Raw genomic sequence first — 12,159 nt, 5'->3', positions numbered from 1 at the left:
GATTACAAGGCATGAGGCAGACAATCACCAAAGAGAGGCACCTCTGTCGCATCCCTTCGATTCACAGGTGGGAGAGCGGAGCAGTGCAGTAGAAAACAAAGCAAAGCAAAGTCGTGCTTAGGTAGTTGGTTGCACTCCGGCTTGAAGCAGTGAGCATTCTTTTGAAGTATGTATGTGTGTGGTAAGTGGCAATTCGTTGAAGGCAGAGCTCTTAATATGACGAGCAGTTTACAGCTGAACATGTTGCAGCTGAGGCACAGGACAGTGCCTTCGCCGTTTTGCTTGAACACTTGCATCTGTGTGTCAGCAGGGAGTGCCTTTGAGCAGCAATGCATGAAAAGAGGCAGCACTTTCTTTCAGGCAAAGCCTCAGGCAATAGAATCATCTGTCCATCAGTCAGACAGGCCTCTCGCTTGCTCCCTCACGCTCGTGGCGGCTCAACTCGCTTCCCTTCCGCAGGCTCGAGCTCTTCTTGGCGTCTTTCACCATATCCGTGGCTTCCAGTCCTGCCCTTGCTCGCTTGCTATTGCTCAGTAACGTCGATTGGAGCAAAGCATGAAAAGTGTTCAGGGAGCAGGCCAACCTGAAGCAGGAGATTTCTGCTGGTCGTGGAAGCGAGCAGGCAAGTGATAAGGGGCGAGTCAGATGCAAACTGGGAGCTAATACCAGATGTGAATGGGGAATTTGCTCAAATGGGAGAGCGCTTACTTTGCATGTGTGAGGCAGTGGGATCAATGCCTGCATTCTCCACTGTTCTTTTGGCTCAGTTAATAGTTCAGACACAAGAGTTGTGTCAGGTGTGGGTGAGCCCATCTGCTTCTGAAGGTCACCGCAGGCTGAGGGACATCAAATCCTTTGGTGTGCTGTCGCAGCAAAACTTCTCGATTTTTGCATGCATGCAGCTGAAATGGAAAGAAAGAAAAACATCTTTACAAGTCTCAATGCCTTTTCTAAGGATTGAATTCAGGACCTTCAGATTATGAGACTGACGTGCTGCCTACTGCACTAAGAAGGTACTTCCCAGTTTAAGAGCTGGACAGTTTGACCAAATATGTTCGCTTACGTGGCAAAGATTGCAAAAATACTCGAGCCAGGTAGGAGTCGAACCTACAATCTTCTGATCCGTAGTCAGACGCATTATCCATTGCGCCACTGGCCCAGTCTGTGAAAAATAGCTGCGACATCAGCAGGTGCACAGGACGGGCAGATTACAAGGCATGAGGCAGACAATCACCAAAGAGAGGCACCTCTGTCGCATCCCTTCGATTCACAGGTGGGAGAGCGGAGCAGTGCAGTAGAAAACAAAGCAAAGCAAAGTCGTGCTTAGGTAGTTGGTTGCACTCTGGCTTGAAGCAGTGAGCATTCTTTTGAAGTATGTATGTGTGTGGTAAGTGGCAATTCGCTGAAGGCAGAGCTCTTAATATGACGAGCAGTTTACAGCTGAACATGTTGCAGCTGAGGCACAGGACAGTGCCTTCGCCGTTTTGCTTGAACACTTGCATCTGTGTGTCAGCAGGGAGTGCCTTTGAGCAGCAATGCATGAAAAGAGGCAGCACTTTCTTTCAGGCAAAGCCTCAGGCAATAGAATCATCTGTCCATCAGTCAGACAGGCCTCTCGCTTGCTCCCTCACGCTCGTGGCGGCTCAACTCGCTTCCCTTCCGCAGGCTCGAGCTCTTCTTGGCGTCTTTCACCATATCCGTGGCTTCCAGTCCTGCCCTTGCTCGCTTGCTATTGCTCAGTAACGTCGATTGGAGCAAAGCATGAAAAGTGTTCAGGGAGCAGGCCACCCTGAAGCAGGAGATTTCTGCTGGTCGTGGAAGCGAGGAGGCAAGTGATAAGGGGCGAGTCAGATGCAAACTGGGAGCTAATACCAGATGTGAATGAGGAATTTGCTCAAATGGGAGAGCGCTTACTTTGCATGTGTGAGGCAGTGGGATCAATGCCTGCATTCTCCACTGTTCTTTTGGCTCAGTTAATAGTTCAGACACAAGAGTTGTGTCAGGTGTGGGTGAGCCCATCTGCTTCTGAAGGTCACCGCAGGCTGAGGGACATCAAATCCTTTGGTGTGCTGTCGCAGCAAAACTTCTCGATTTTTGCATGCATGCAGCTGAAATGGAAAGAAGGAAAAACATCTTTACAAGTATCAATGCCTTTTCTAAAGATTGAATTCAGGACCTTCAGATTATGAGACTGACGTGCTGCCTACTGCACTAAGAAGGTACTTCCCAGTTTAAGAGCTGGACAGTTTGACCAAATATGTTCGCTTACGTGGCAAAGATTGCAAAAATACTCGAGCCAGGTAGGAGTCGAACCTACAATCTTCTGATCCGTAGTCAGACGCGTTATCCATTGCGCCACTGGCCCAGTCTGTGAAAAATAGCTGCGACATCAGCAGGTGCACAGGACGGGCAGATTACAAGGCATGAGGCAGACAATCACCAAAGAGAGGCACCTCTGTCGCATCCCTTCGATTCACAGGTGGGAGAGCGGAGCAGTGCAGTAGAAAACAAAGCAAAGCAAAGTCGTGCTTAGGTAGTTGGTTGCACTCCGGCTTGAAGCAGTGAGCATTCTTTTGAAGTATGTATGTGTGTGGTAAGTGGCAATTCGCTGAAGGCAGAGCTCTTAATATGACGAGCAGTTTGCAGCTGAACATGTTGCAGCTGAGGCACAGGACAGTGCCTTCGCCGTTTTGCTTGAACACTTGCATCTGTGTGTCAGCAGGGAGTGCCTTTGAGCAGCAATGCATGAAAAGAGGCAGCACTTTCTTTCAGACAAAGCCTCAGGCAATAGAATCATCTGTCCATCAGGCAGACAGGCCTCTCGCTTGCTCCCTCACGCTCGTGGCGGCTGCGACATTACGCTCAACTCGCTTACCTTCCGCAGGCTCGAGCTCTTCTCGGCGTCTTTCACCATATCCGTGGCTTCCAGTCCTGCCCTTGCTCGCTTGCTATTGCTCAGTAACGTCGATTGGAGCAAAGCATGAAAAGTGTTCAGGGAGCAGGCCAACCTGAAGCAGGAGATTTCTGCTGGTCGTGGAAGCGAGGAGGCAAGTGATAAGGGGCGAGTCAGATGCAAACTGGGAGCTAATACCAGATGTGAATGGGGAATTTGCTCAAATGGGAGAGCGCTTACTTTGCATGTGTGAGGCAGTGGGATCAATGCCTGCATTCTCCACTGTTCTTTTGGCTCAGTTAATAGTTCAGACACAAGAGTTGTGTCAGGTGTGGGTGAGCCCATCTGCTTCTGAAGGTCACCGCAGGCTGAGGGACATCAAATCCTTTGGTGTGCTGTCGCAGCAAAACTTCTCGATTTTTGCATGCATGCAGCTGAAATGGAAAGAAGGAAAAACATCTTTACAAGTATCAATGCCTTTTCTAAGGATTGAATTCAGGACCTTCAGATTATGAGACTGACGTGCTGCCTACTGCACTAAGAAGGTACTTACCAGTTTAAGAGCTGGACAGTTTGACCAAATATGTTCGCTTACGTGGCAAAGATTGCAAAAATACTCGAGCCAGGTAGGAGTCGAACCTACAATCTTCTGATCCGTAGTCAGACGCGTTATCCATTGCGCCACTGGCCCAGTCTGTGAAAAATAGCTGCGACATCAGCAGGTGCACAGGACGGGCAGATTACAAGGCATGAGGCAGACAATCACCAAAGAGAGGCACCTCTGTCGCATCCCTTCGATTCACAGGTGGGAGAGCGGAGCAGTGCAGTAGAAAACAAAGCAAAGCAAAGTCGTGCTTAGGTAGTTGGTTGCACTCCGGCTTGAAGCAGTGAGCATTCTTTTGAAGTATGTATGTGTGTGGTAAGTGGCAATTCGTTGAAGGCAGAGCTCTTAATATGACGAGCAGTTTACAGCTGAACATGTTGCAGCTGAGGCACAGGACAGTGCCTTCGCCGTTTTGCTTGAACACTTGCATCTGTGTGTCAGCAGGGAGTGCCTTTGAGCAGCAATGCATGAAAAGAGGCAGCACTTTCTTTCAGGCAAAGCCTCAGGCAATAGAATCATCTGTCCATCAGTCAGACAGGCCTCTCGCTTGCTCCCTCACGCTCGTGGCGGCTGCGACGTTACGCTCAACTCGCTTCCCTTCCGCAGGCTCGAGCTCTTCTTGGCGTCTTTCACCATATCCGTGGCTTCCAGTCCTGCCCTTGCTCGCTTGCTATTGCTCAGTAACGTCGATTGGAGCAAAGCATGAAAAGTGTTCAGGGAGCAGGTCAACCTGAAGCAGGAGATTTCTGCTGGTCGTGGAAGCGAGCAGGCAAGTGATAAGGGGCGAGTCAGATGCAAACTGGGAGCTAATACCAGATGTGAATGGGGAATTTGCTCAAATGGGAGAGCGCTTACTTTGCATGTGTGAGGCAGTGGGATCAATGCCTGCATTCTCCACTGTTCTTTTGGCTCAGTTAATAGTTCAGACACAAGAGTTGTGTCAGGTGTGGGTGAGCCCATCTGCTTCTGAAGGTCACCGCAGGCTGAGGGACATCAAATCCTTTGGTGTGCTGTCGCAGCAAAACTTCTCGATTTTTGCATGCATGCAGCTGAAATGGAAAGAAAGAAAAACATCTTTACAAGTATCAATGCCTTTTCTAAGGATTGAATTCAGGACCTTCAGATTATGAGACTGACATGCTGCCTACTGCACTAAGAAGGTACTTCCCAGTTTAAGAGCTGGACAGTTTGACCAAATATGTTCGCTTACGTGGCATCCAAAGCCATAATGCAAAGATTGCAAAAATACTCGAGCCAGGTAGGAGTCGAACCTACAATCTTCTGATCCGTAGTCAGACGCGTTATCCATTGCGCCACTGGCCCAGTCTGTGAAAAATAGCTGTGACATCAGCAGGTGCACAGGACGGGCAGATTACAAGGCATGAGGCAGACAATCACCAAAGAGAGGCACCTCTGTCGCATCCCTTCGATTCACAGGTGGGAGAGCGGAGCAGTGCAGTAGAAAACAAAGCAAAGCAAAGTCGTGCTTAGGTAGTTGGTTGCACTCCGGCTTGAAGCAGTGAGCATTCTTTTGAAGTATGTATGTGTGTGGTAAGTGGCAATTCGCTGAAGGCAGAGCTCTTAATATGACGAGCAGTTTACAGCTGAACATGTTGCAGCTGAGGCACAGGACAGTGCCTTCGCCGTTTTGCTTGAACACTTGCATCTGTGTGTCAGCAGGGAGTGCCTTTGAGCAGCAATGCATGAAAAGAGGCAGCACTTTCTTTCAGACAAAGCCTCAGGCAATAGAATCATCTGTCCATCAGGCAGACAGGCCTCTCGCTTGCTCCCTCACGCTCGTGGCGGCTCAACTCGCTTACCTTCCGCAGGCTCGAGCTCTTCTCGGCGTCTTTCACCATATCCGTGGCTTCCAGTCCTGCCCTTGCTCGCTTGCTATTGCTCAGTAACGTCGATTGGAGCAAAGCATGAAAAGTGTTCAGGGAGCAGGCCAACCTGAAGCAGGAGATTTCTGCTGGTCGTGGAAGCGAGGAGGCAAGTGATAAGGGGCGAGTCAGATGCAAACTGGGAGCTAATACCAGATGTGAATGGGGAATTTGCTCAAATGGGAGAGCGCTTACTTTGCATGTGTGAGGCAGTGGGATCAATGCCTGCATTCTCCACTGTTCTTTTGGCTCAGTTAATAGTTCAGACACAAGAGTTGTGTCAGGTGTGGGTGAGCCCCTCTGCTTCTGAAGGTCACCGCAGGCTGAGGGACATCAAATCCTTTGGTGTGCTGTCGCAGCAAAACTTCTCGATTTTTGCATGCATGCAGCTGAAATGGAAAGAAGGAAAAACATCTTTACAAGTATCAATGCCTTTTCTAAGGATTGAATTCAGGACCTTCAGATTATGAGATTGACGTGCTGCCTACTGCACTAAGAAGGTACTTACCAGTTTAAGAGCTGGACAGTTTGACCAAATATGTTCGCTTACGTGGCATCCAAAGCCATAATGCAAAGATTGCAAAAATACTCGAGCCAGGTAGGAGTCGAATCTACAATCTTCTGATCCGGAGTCAGACGCGTTATCCATTGCGCCACTGGCCCAGTCTGTGAAAACTAGCTGCGACATCAGCAGGTGCACAGGACGGGCAGATTACAAGGCATGAGGCAGACAATCACCAAAGAGAGGCACCTCTGTCGCATCCCTTCGATTCACAGGTGGGAGAGCGGAGCAGTGCAGTAGAAAACAAAGCAAAGCAAAGTCGTGCTTAGGTAGTTGGTTGCACTCCGGCTTGAAGCAGTGAGCATTCTTTTGAAGTATGTATGTGTGTGGTAAGTGGCAATTCGCTGAAGGCAGAGCTCTTAATATGACGAGCAGTTTACAGCTGAACATGTTGCAGCTGAGGCACAGGACAGTGCCTTCGCCGTTTTGCTTGAACACTTGCATCTGTGTGTCAGCAGGGAGTGCCTTTGAGCAGCAATGCATGAAAAGAGGCAGCACTTTCTTTCAGGCAAAGCCTCAGGCAATAGAATCATCTGTCCATCAGTCAGACAGGCCTCTCGCTTGCTCCCTCACGCTCGTGGCGGCTCAACTCGCTTCCCTTCCGCAGGCTCGAGCTCTTCTTGGCGTCTTTCACCATATCCGTGGCTTCCAGTCCTGCCCTTGCTCGCTTGCTATTGCTCAGTAACGTCGATTGGAGCAAAGCATGAAAAGTGTTCAGGGAGCAGGCCAACCTGAAGCAGGAGATTTCTGCTGGTCGTGGAAGCGAGCAGGCAAGTGATAAGGGGCGAGTCAGATGCAAACTGGGAGCTAATACCAGATGTGAATGGGGAATTTGCTCAAATGGGAGAGCGCTTACTTTGCATGTGTGAGGCAGTGGGATCAATGCCTGCATTCTCCACTGTTCTTTTGGCTCAGTTAATAGTTCAGACACAAGAGTTGTGTCAGGTGTGGGTGAGCCCATCTGCTTCTGAAGGTCACCGCAGGCTGAGGGACATCAAATCCTTTGGTGTGCTGTCGCAGCAAAACTTCTCGATTTTTGCATGCATGCAGCTGAAATGGAAAGAAGGAAAAACATCTTTACAAGTATCAATGCCTTTTCTAAAGATTGAATTCAGGACCTTCAGATTATGAGACTGACGTGCTGCCTACTGCACTAAGAAGGTACTTCCCAGTTTAAGAGCTGGACAGTTTGACCAAATATGTTCGCTTACGTGGCAAAGATTGCAAAAATACTCGAGCCAGGTAGGAGTCGAACCTACAATCTTCTGATCCGTAGTCAGACGCGTTATCCATTGCGCCACTGGCCCAGTCTGTGAAAAATAGCTGCGACATCAGCAGGTGCACAGGACGGGCAGATTACAAGGCATGAGGCAGACAATCACCAAAGAGAGGCACCTCTGTCGCATCCCTTCGATTCACAGGTGGGAGAGCGGAGCAGTGCAGTAGAAAACAAAGCAAAGCAAAGTCGTGCTTAGGTAGTTGGTTGCACTCCGGCTTGAAGCAGTGAGCATTCTTTTGAAGTATGTATGTGTGTGGTAAGTGGCAATTCGCTGAAGGCAGAGCTCTTAATATGACGAGCAGTTTGCAGCTGAACATGTTGCAGCTGAGGCACAGGACAGTGCCTTCGCCGTTTTGCTTGAACACTTGCATCTGTGTGTCAGCAGGGAGTGCCTTTGAGCAGCAATGCATGAAAAGAGGCAGCACTTTCTTTCAGACAAAGCCTCAGGCAATAGAATCATCTGTCCATCAGGCAGACAGGCCTCTCGCTTGCTCCCTCACGCTCGTGGCGGCTCAACTCGCTTACCTTCCGCAGGCTCGAGCTCTTCTCGGCGTCTTTCACCATATCCGTGGCTTCCAGTCCTGCCCTTGCTCGCTTGCTATTGCTCAGTAACGTCGATTGGAGCAAAGCATGAAAAGTGTTCAGGGAGCAGGCCAACCTGAAGCAGGAGATTTCTGCTGGTCGTGGAAGCGAGGAGGCAAGTGATAAGGGGCGAGTCAGATGCAAACTGGGAGCTAATACCAGATGTGAATGGGGAATTTGCTCAAATGGGAGAGCGCTTACTTTGCATGTGTGAGGCAGTGGGATCAATGCCTGCATTCTCCACTGTTCTTTTGGCTCAGTTAATAGTTCAGACACAAGAGTTGTGTCAGGTGTGGGTGAGCCCCTCTGCTTCTGAAGGTCACCGCAGGCTGAGGGACATCAAATCCTTTGGTGTGCTGTCGCAGCAAAACTTCTCGATTTTTGCATGCATGCAGCTGAAATGGAAAGAAGGAAAAACATCTTTACAAGTATCAATGCCTTTTCTAAGGATTGAATTCAGGACCTTCAGATTATGAGATTGACGTGCTGCCTACTGCACTAAGAAGGTACTTACCAGTTTAAGAGCTGGACAGTTTGACCAAATATGTTCGCTTACGTGGCATCCAAAGCCATAATGCAAAGATTGCAAAAATACTCGAGCCAGGTAGGAGTCGAATCTACAATCTTCTGATCCGGAGTCAGACGCGTTATCCATTGCGCCACTGGCCCAGTCTGTGAAAACTAGCTGCGACATCAGCAGGTGCACAGGACGGGCAGATTACAAGGCATGAGGCAGACAATCACCAAAGAGAGGCACCTCTGTCGCATCCCTTCGATTCACAGGTGGGAGAGCGGAGCAGTGCAGTAGAAAACAAAGCAAAGCAAAGTCGTGCTTAGGTAGTTGGTTGCACTCCGGCTTGAAGCAGTGAGCATTCTTTTGAAGTATGTATGTGTGTGGTAAGTGGCAATTCGCTGAAGGCAGAGCTCTTAATATGACGAGCAGTTTACAGCTGAACATGTTGCAGCTGAGGCACAGGACAGTGCCTTCGCCGTTTTGCTTGAACACTTGCATCTGTGTGTCAGCAGGGAGTGCCTTTGAGCAGCAATGCATGAAAAGAGGCAGCACTTTCTTTCAGGCAAAGCCTCAGGCAATAGAATCATCTGTCCATCAGTCAGACAGGCCTCTCGCTTGCTCCCTCACGCTCGTGGCGGCTCAACTCGCTTCCCTTCCGCAGGCTCGAGCTCTTCTTGGCGTCTTTCACCATATCCGTGGCTTCCAGTCCTGCCCTTGCTCGCTTGCTATTGCTCAGTAACGTCGATTGGAGCAAAGCATGAAAAGTGTTCAGGGAGCAGGCCAACCTGAAGCAGGAGATTTCTGCTGGTCGTGGAAGCGAGGAGGCAAGTGATAAGGGGCGAGTCAGATGCAAACTGGGAGCTAATACCAGATGTGAATGGGGAATTTGCTCAAATGGGAGAGCGCTTACTTTGCATGTGTGAGGCAGTGGGATCAATGCCTGCATTCTCCACTGTTCTTTTGGCTCAGTTAATAGTTCAGACACAAGAGTTGTGTCAGGTGTGGGTGAGCCCATCTGCTTCTGAAGGTCACCGCAGGCTGAGGGACATCAAATCCTTTGGTGTGCTGTCGCAGCAAAACTTCTCGATTTTTGCATGCATGCAGCTGAAATGGAAAGAAGGAAAAACATCTTTACAAGTATCAATGCCTTTTCTAAAGATTGAATTCAGGACCTTCAGATTATGAGACTGACGTGCTGCCTACTGCACTAAGAAGGTACTTCCCAGTTTAAGAGCTGGACAGTTTGACCAAATATGTTCGCTTACGTGGCAAAGATTGCAAAAATACTCGAGCCAGGTAGGAGTCGAACCTACAATCTTCTGATCCGTAGTCAGACGCGTTATCCATTGCGCCACTGGCCCAGTCTGTGAAAAATAGCTGCGACATCAGCAGGTGCACAGGACGGGCAGATTACAAGGCATGAGGCAGACAATCACCAAAGAGAGGCACCTCTGTCGCATCCCTTCGATTCACAGGTGGGAGAGCGGAGCAGTGCAGTAGAAAACAAAGCAAAGCAAAGTCGTGCTTAGGTAGTTGGTTGCACTCCGGCTTGAAGCAGTGAGCATTCTTTTGAAGTATGTATGTGTGTGGTAAGTGGCAATTCGCTGAAGGCAGAGCTCTTAATATGACGAGCAGTTTGCAGCTGAACATGTTGCAGCTGAGGCACAGGACAGTGCCTTCGCCGTTTTGCTTGAACACTTGCATCTGTGTGTCAGCAGGGAGTGCCTTTGAGCAGCAATGCATGAAAAGAGGCAGCACTTTCTTTCAGACAAAGCCTCAGGCAATAGAATCATCTGTCCATCAGTCAGACAGGCCTCTCGCTTGCTCCCTCACGCTCGTGGCGGCTGCGACGTTACGCTCAACTCGCTTCCCTTCCGCAGGCTCGAGCTCTTCTTGGCGTCTTTCACCATATCCGTGGCTTCCAGTCCTGCCCTTGCTCGCTTGCTATTGCTCAGTAACGTCGATTGGAGCAAAGCATGAAAAGTGTTCAGGGAGCAGGCCAACCTGAAGCAGGAGATTTCTGCTGGTCGTGGAAGCGAGGAGGCAAGTGATAAGGGGCGAGTCAGATGCAAACTGAGAGCTAATACCAGATGTGAATGGGGAATTTGCTCAAATGGGAGAGCGCTTACTTTGCATGTGTGAGGCAGTGGGATCAATGCCTGCATTCTCCACTGTTCTTTTGGCTCAGTTAATAGTTCAGACACAAGAGTTGTGTCAGGTGTGGGTGAGCCCATCTGCTTCTGAAGGTCACCGCAGGCTGAGGGACATCAAATCCTTTGGTGTGCTGTCGCAGCAAAACTTCTCGATTTTTGCATGCATGCAGCTGAAATGGAAAGAAAGAAAAACATCTTTACAAGTATCAATGCCTTTTCTAAGGATTGAATTCAGGACCTTCAGATTATGAGACTGACGTGCTGCCTACTGCACTAAGAAGGTACTTCCCAGTTTAAGAGCTGGACAGTTTGACCAAATATGTTCGCTTACGTGGCAAAGATTGCAAAAATACTCGAGCCAGGTAGAAGTCGAACCTACAATCTTCTGATCTGTAGTCAGACGCGTTATCCATTGCGCCACTGGCCCAGTCTGTGAAAAATAGCTGCGACATCAGCAGGTGCACAGGACGGGCAGATTACAAGGCATGAGGCAGACAATCACCAAAGAGAGGCACCTCTGTCGCATCCCTTCGATTCACAGGTGGGAGAGCGGAGCAGTGCAGTAGAAAACAAAGCAAAGCAAAGTCGTGCTTAGGTAGTTGGTTGCACTCCGGCTTGAAGCAGTGAGCATTCTTTTGAAGTATGTATGTGTGTGGTAAGTGGCAATTCGTTGAAGGCAGAGCTCTTAATATGACGAGCAGTTTACAGCTGAACATGTTGCAGCTGAGGCACAGGACAGTGCCTTCGCCGTTTTGCTTGAACACTTGCATCTGTGTGTCAGCAGGGAGTGCCTTTGAGCAGCAATGCATGAAAAGAGGCAGCACTTTCTTTCAGGCAAAGCCTCAGGCAATAGAATCATCTGTCCATCAGTCAGACAGGCCTCTCGCTTGCTCCCTCACGCTCGTGGCGGCTGCGACGTTACGCTCAACTCGCTTCCCTTCCGCAGGCTCGAGCTCTTCTTGGCGTCTTTCACCATATCCGTGGCTTCCAGTCCTGCCCTTGCTCGCTTGCTATTGCTCAGTAACGTCGATTGGAGCAAAGCATGAAAAGTGTTCAGGGAGCAGGCCAACCTGAAGCAGGAGATTTCTGCTGGTCGTGGAAGCGAGGAGGCAAGTGATAAGGGGCGAGTCAGATGCAAACTGGGAGCTAATACCAGATGTGAATGGGGAATTTGCTCAAATGGGAGAGCGCTTACTTTGCATGTGTGAGGCAGTGGGATCAATGCCTGCATTCTCCACTGTTCTTTTGGCTCAGTTAATAGTTCAGACACAAGAGTTGTGTCAGGTGTGGGTGAGCCCATCTGCTTCTGAAGGTCACCGCAGGCTGAGGGACATCAAATCCTTTGGTGTGCTGTCGCAGCAAAACTTCTCGATTTTTGCATGCATGCAGCTGAAATGGAAAGAAGGAAAAACATCTTTACAAGTATCAATGCCTTTTCTAAAGATTGAATTCAGGACCTTCAGATTATGAGACTGACGTGCTGCCTACTGCACTAAGAAGGTACTTCCCAGTTTAAGAGCTGGACAGTTTGACCAAATATGTTCGCTTACGTGGCAAAGATTGCAAAAATACTCGAGCCAGGTAGGAGTCGAACCTACAATCTTCTGATCCGTAGTCAGACGCGTTATCCATTGCGCCACTGGCCCAGTCTGTGAAAAATAGCTGCGACATCAGCAGGTGCACAGGACG

At 49.4% G+C, this 12,159-nt stretch overlaps 10 non-coding genes across 10 annotated transcripts; all 10 read right to left on the bottom strand.

Annotated features, from left to right (window-relative positions):
* Nucleotides 1-1,086: 1,086 nt before the first annotated feature.
* On the bottom strand, nt 1,087-1,159 carry trnar-acg (transfer RNA arginine (anticodon ACG)). Its single transcript has one exon. It is a non-coding gene; the product is annotated as a tRNA-Arg (tRNA).
* Nucleotides 1,160-2,292: 1,133 nt separating this feature from the next.
* trnar-acg (transfer RNA arginine (anticodon ACG)) lies at nt 2,293-2,365 on the bottom strand. Its single transcript has one exon. It is a non-coding gene; the product is annotated as a tRNA-Arg (tRNA).
* A 1,146-nt stretch (nt 2,366-3,511) lies between these two features.
* trnar-acg (transfer RNA arginine (anticodon ACG)) lies at nt 3,512-3,584 on the bottom strand. The gene has a single exon. It is a non-coding gene; the product is annotated as a tRNA-Arg (tRNA).
* A 1,163-nt stretch (nt 3,585-4,747) lies between these two features.
* trnar-acg (transfer RNA arginine (anticodon ACG)) lies at nt 4,748-4,820 on the bottom strand. The gene has a single exon. It is a non-coding gene; the product is annotated as a tRNA-Arg (tRNA).
* A 1,150-nt stretch (nt 4,821-5,970) lies between these two features.
* Nucleotides 5,971-6,043, bottom strand: trnar-ccg (transfer RNA arginine (anticodon CCG)). Its single transcript has one exon. It is a non-coding gene; the product is annotated as a tRNA-Arg (tRNA).
* A 1,133-nt stretch (nt 6,044-7,176) lies between these two features.
* trnar-acg (transfer RNA arginine (anticodon ACG)) lies at nt 7,177-7,249 on the bottom strand. Its single transcript has one exon. It is a non-coding gene; the product is annotated as a tRNA-Arg (tRNA).
* A 1,150-nt stretch (nt 7,250-8,399) lies between these two features.
* On the bottom strand, nt 8,400-8,472 carry trnar-ccg (transfer RNA arginine (anticodon CCG)). The gene has a single exon. It is a non-coding gene; the product is annotated as a tRNA-Arg (tRNA).
* A 1,133-nt stretch (nt 8,473-9,605) lies between these two features.
* Nucleotides 9,606-9,678, bottom strand: trnar-acg (transfer RNA arginine (anticodon ACG)). Its single transcript has one exon. It is a non-coding gene; the product is annotated as a tRNA-Arg (tRNA).
* Nucleotides 9,679-10,824: 1,146 nt separating this feature from the next.
* trnac-aca (transfer RNA cysteine (anticodon ACA)) lies at nt 10,825-10,897 on the bottom strand. The gene has a single exon. It is a non-coding gene; the product is annotated as a tRNA-Cys (tRNA).
* A 1,146-nt stretch (nt 10,898-12,043) lies between these two features.
* On the bottom strand, nt 12,044-12,116 carry trnar-acg (transfer RNA arginine (anticodon ACG)). Its single transcript has one exon. It is a non-coding gene; the product is annotated as a tRNA-Arg (tRNA).
* Nucleotides 12,117-12,159: the final 43 nt, after the last annotated feature.

Source organism: Pristiophorus japonicus, chromosome 1, assembly GCF_044704955.1.
Source record: "Pristiophorus japonicus isolate sPriJap1 chromosome 1, sPriJap1.hap1, whole genome shotgun sequence".
Lineage (NCBI taxonomy): Eukaryota > Metazoa > Chordata > Chondrichthyes > Pristiophoridae > Pristiophorus > Pristiophorus japonicus.
This window is presented reverse-complemented; position numbering and strand designations above follow the sequence as displayed.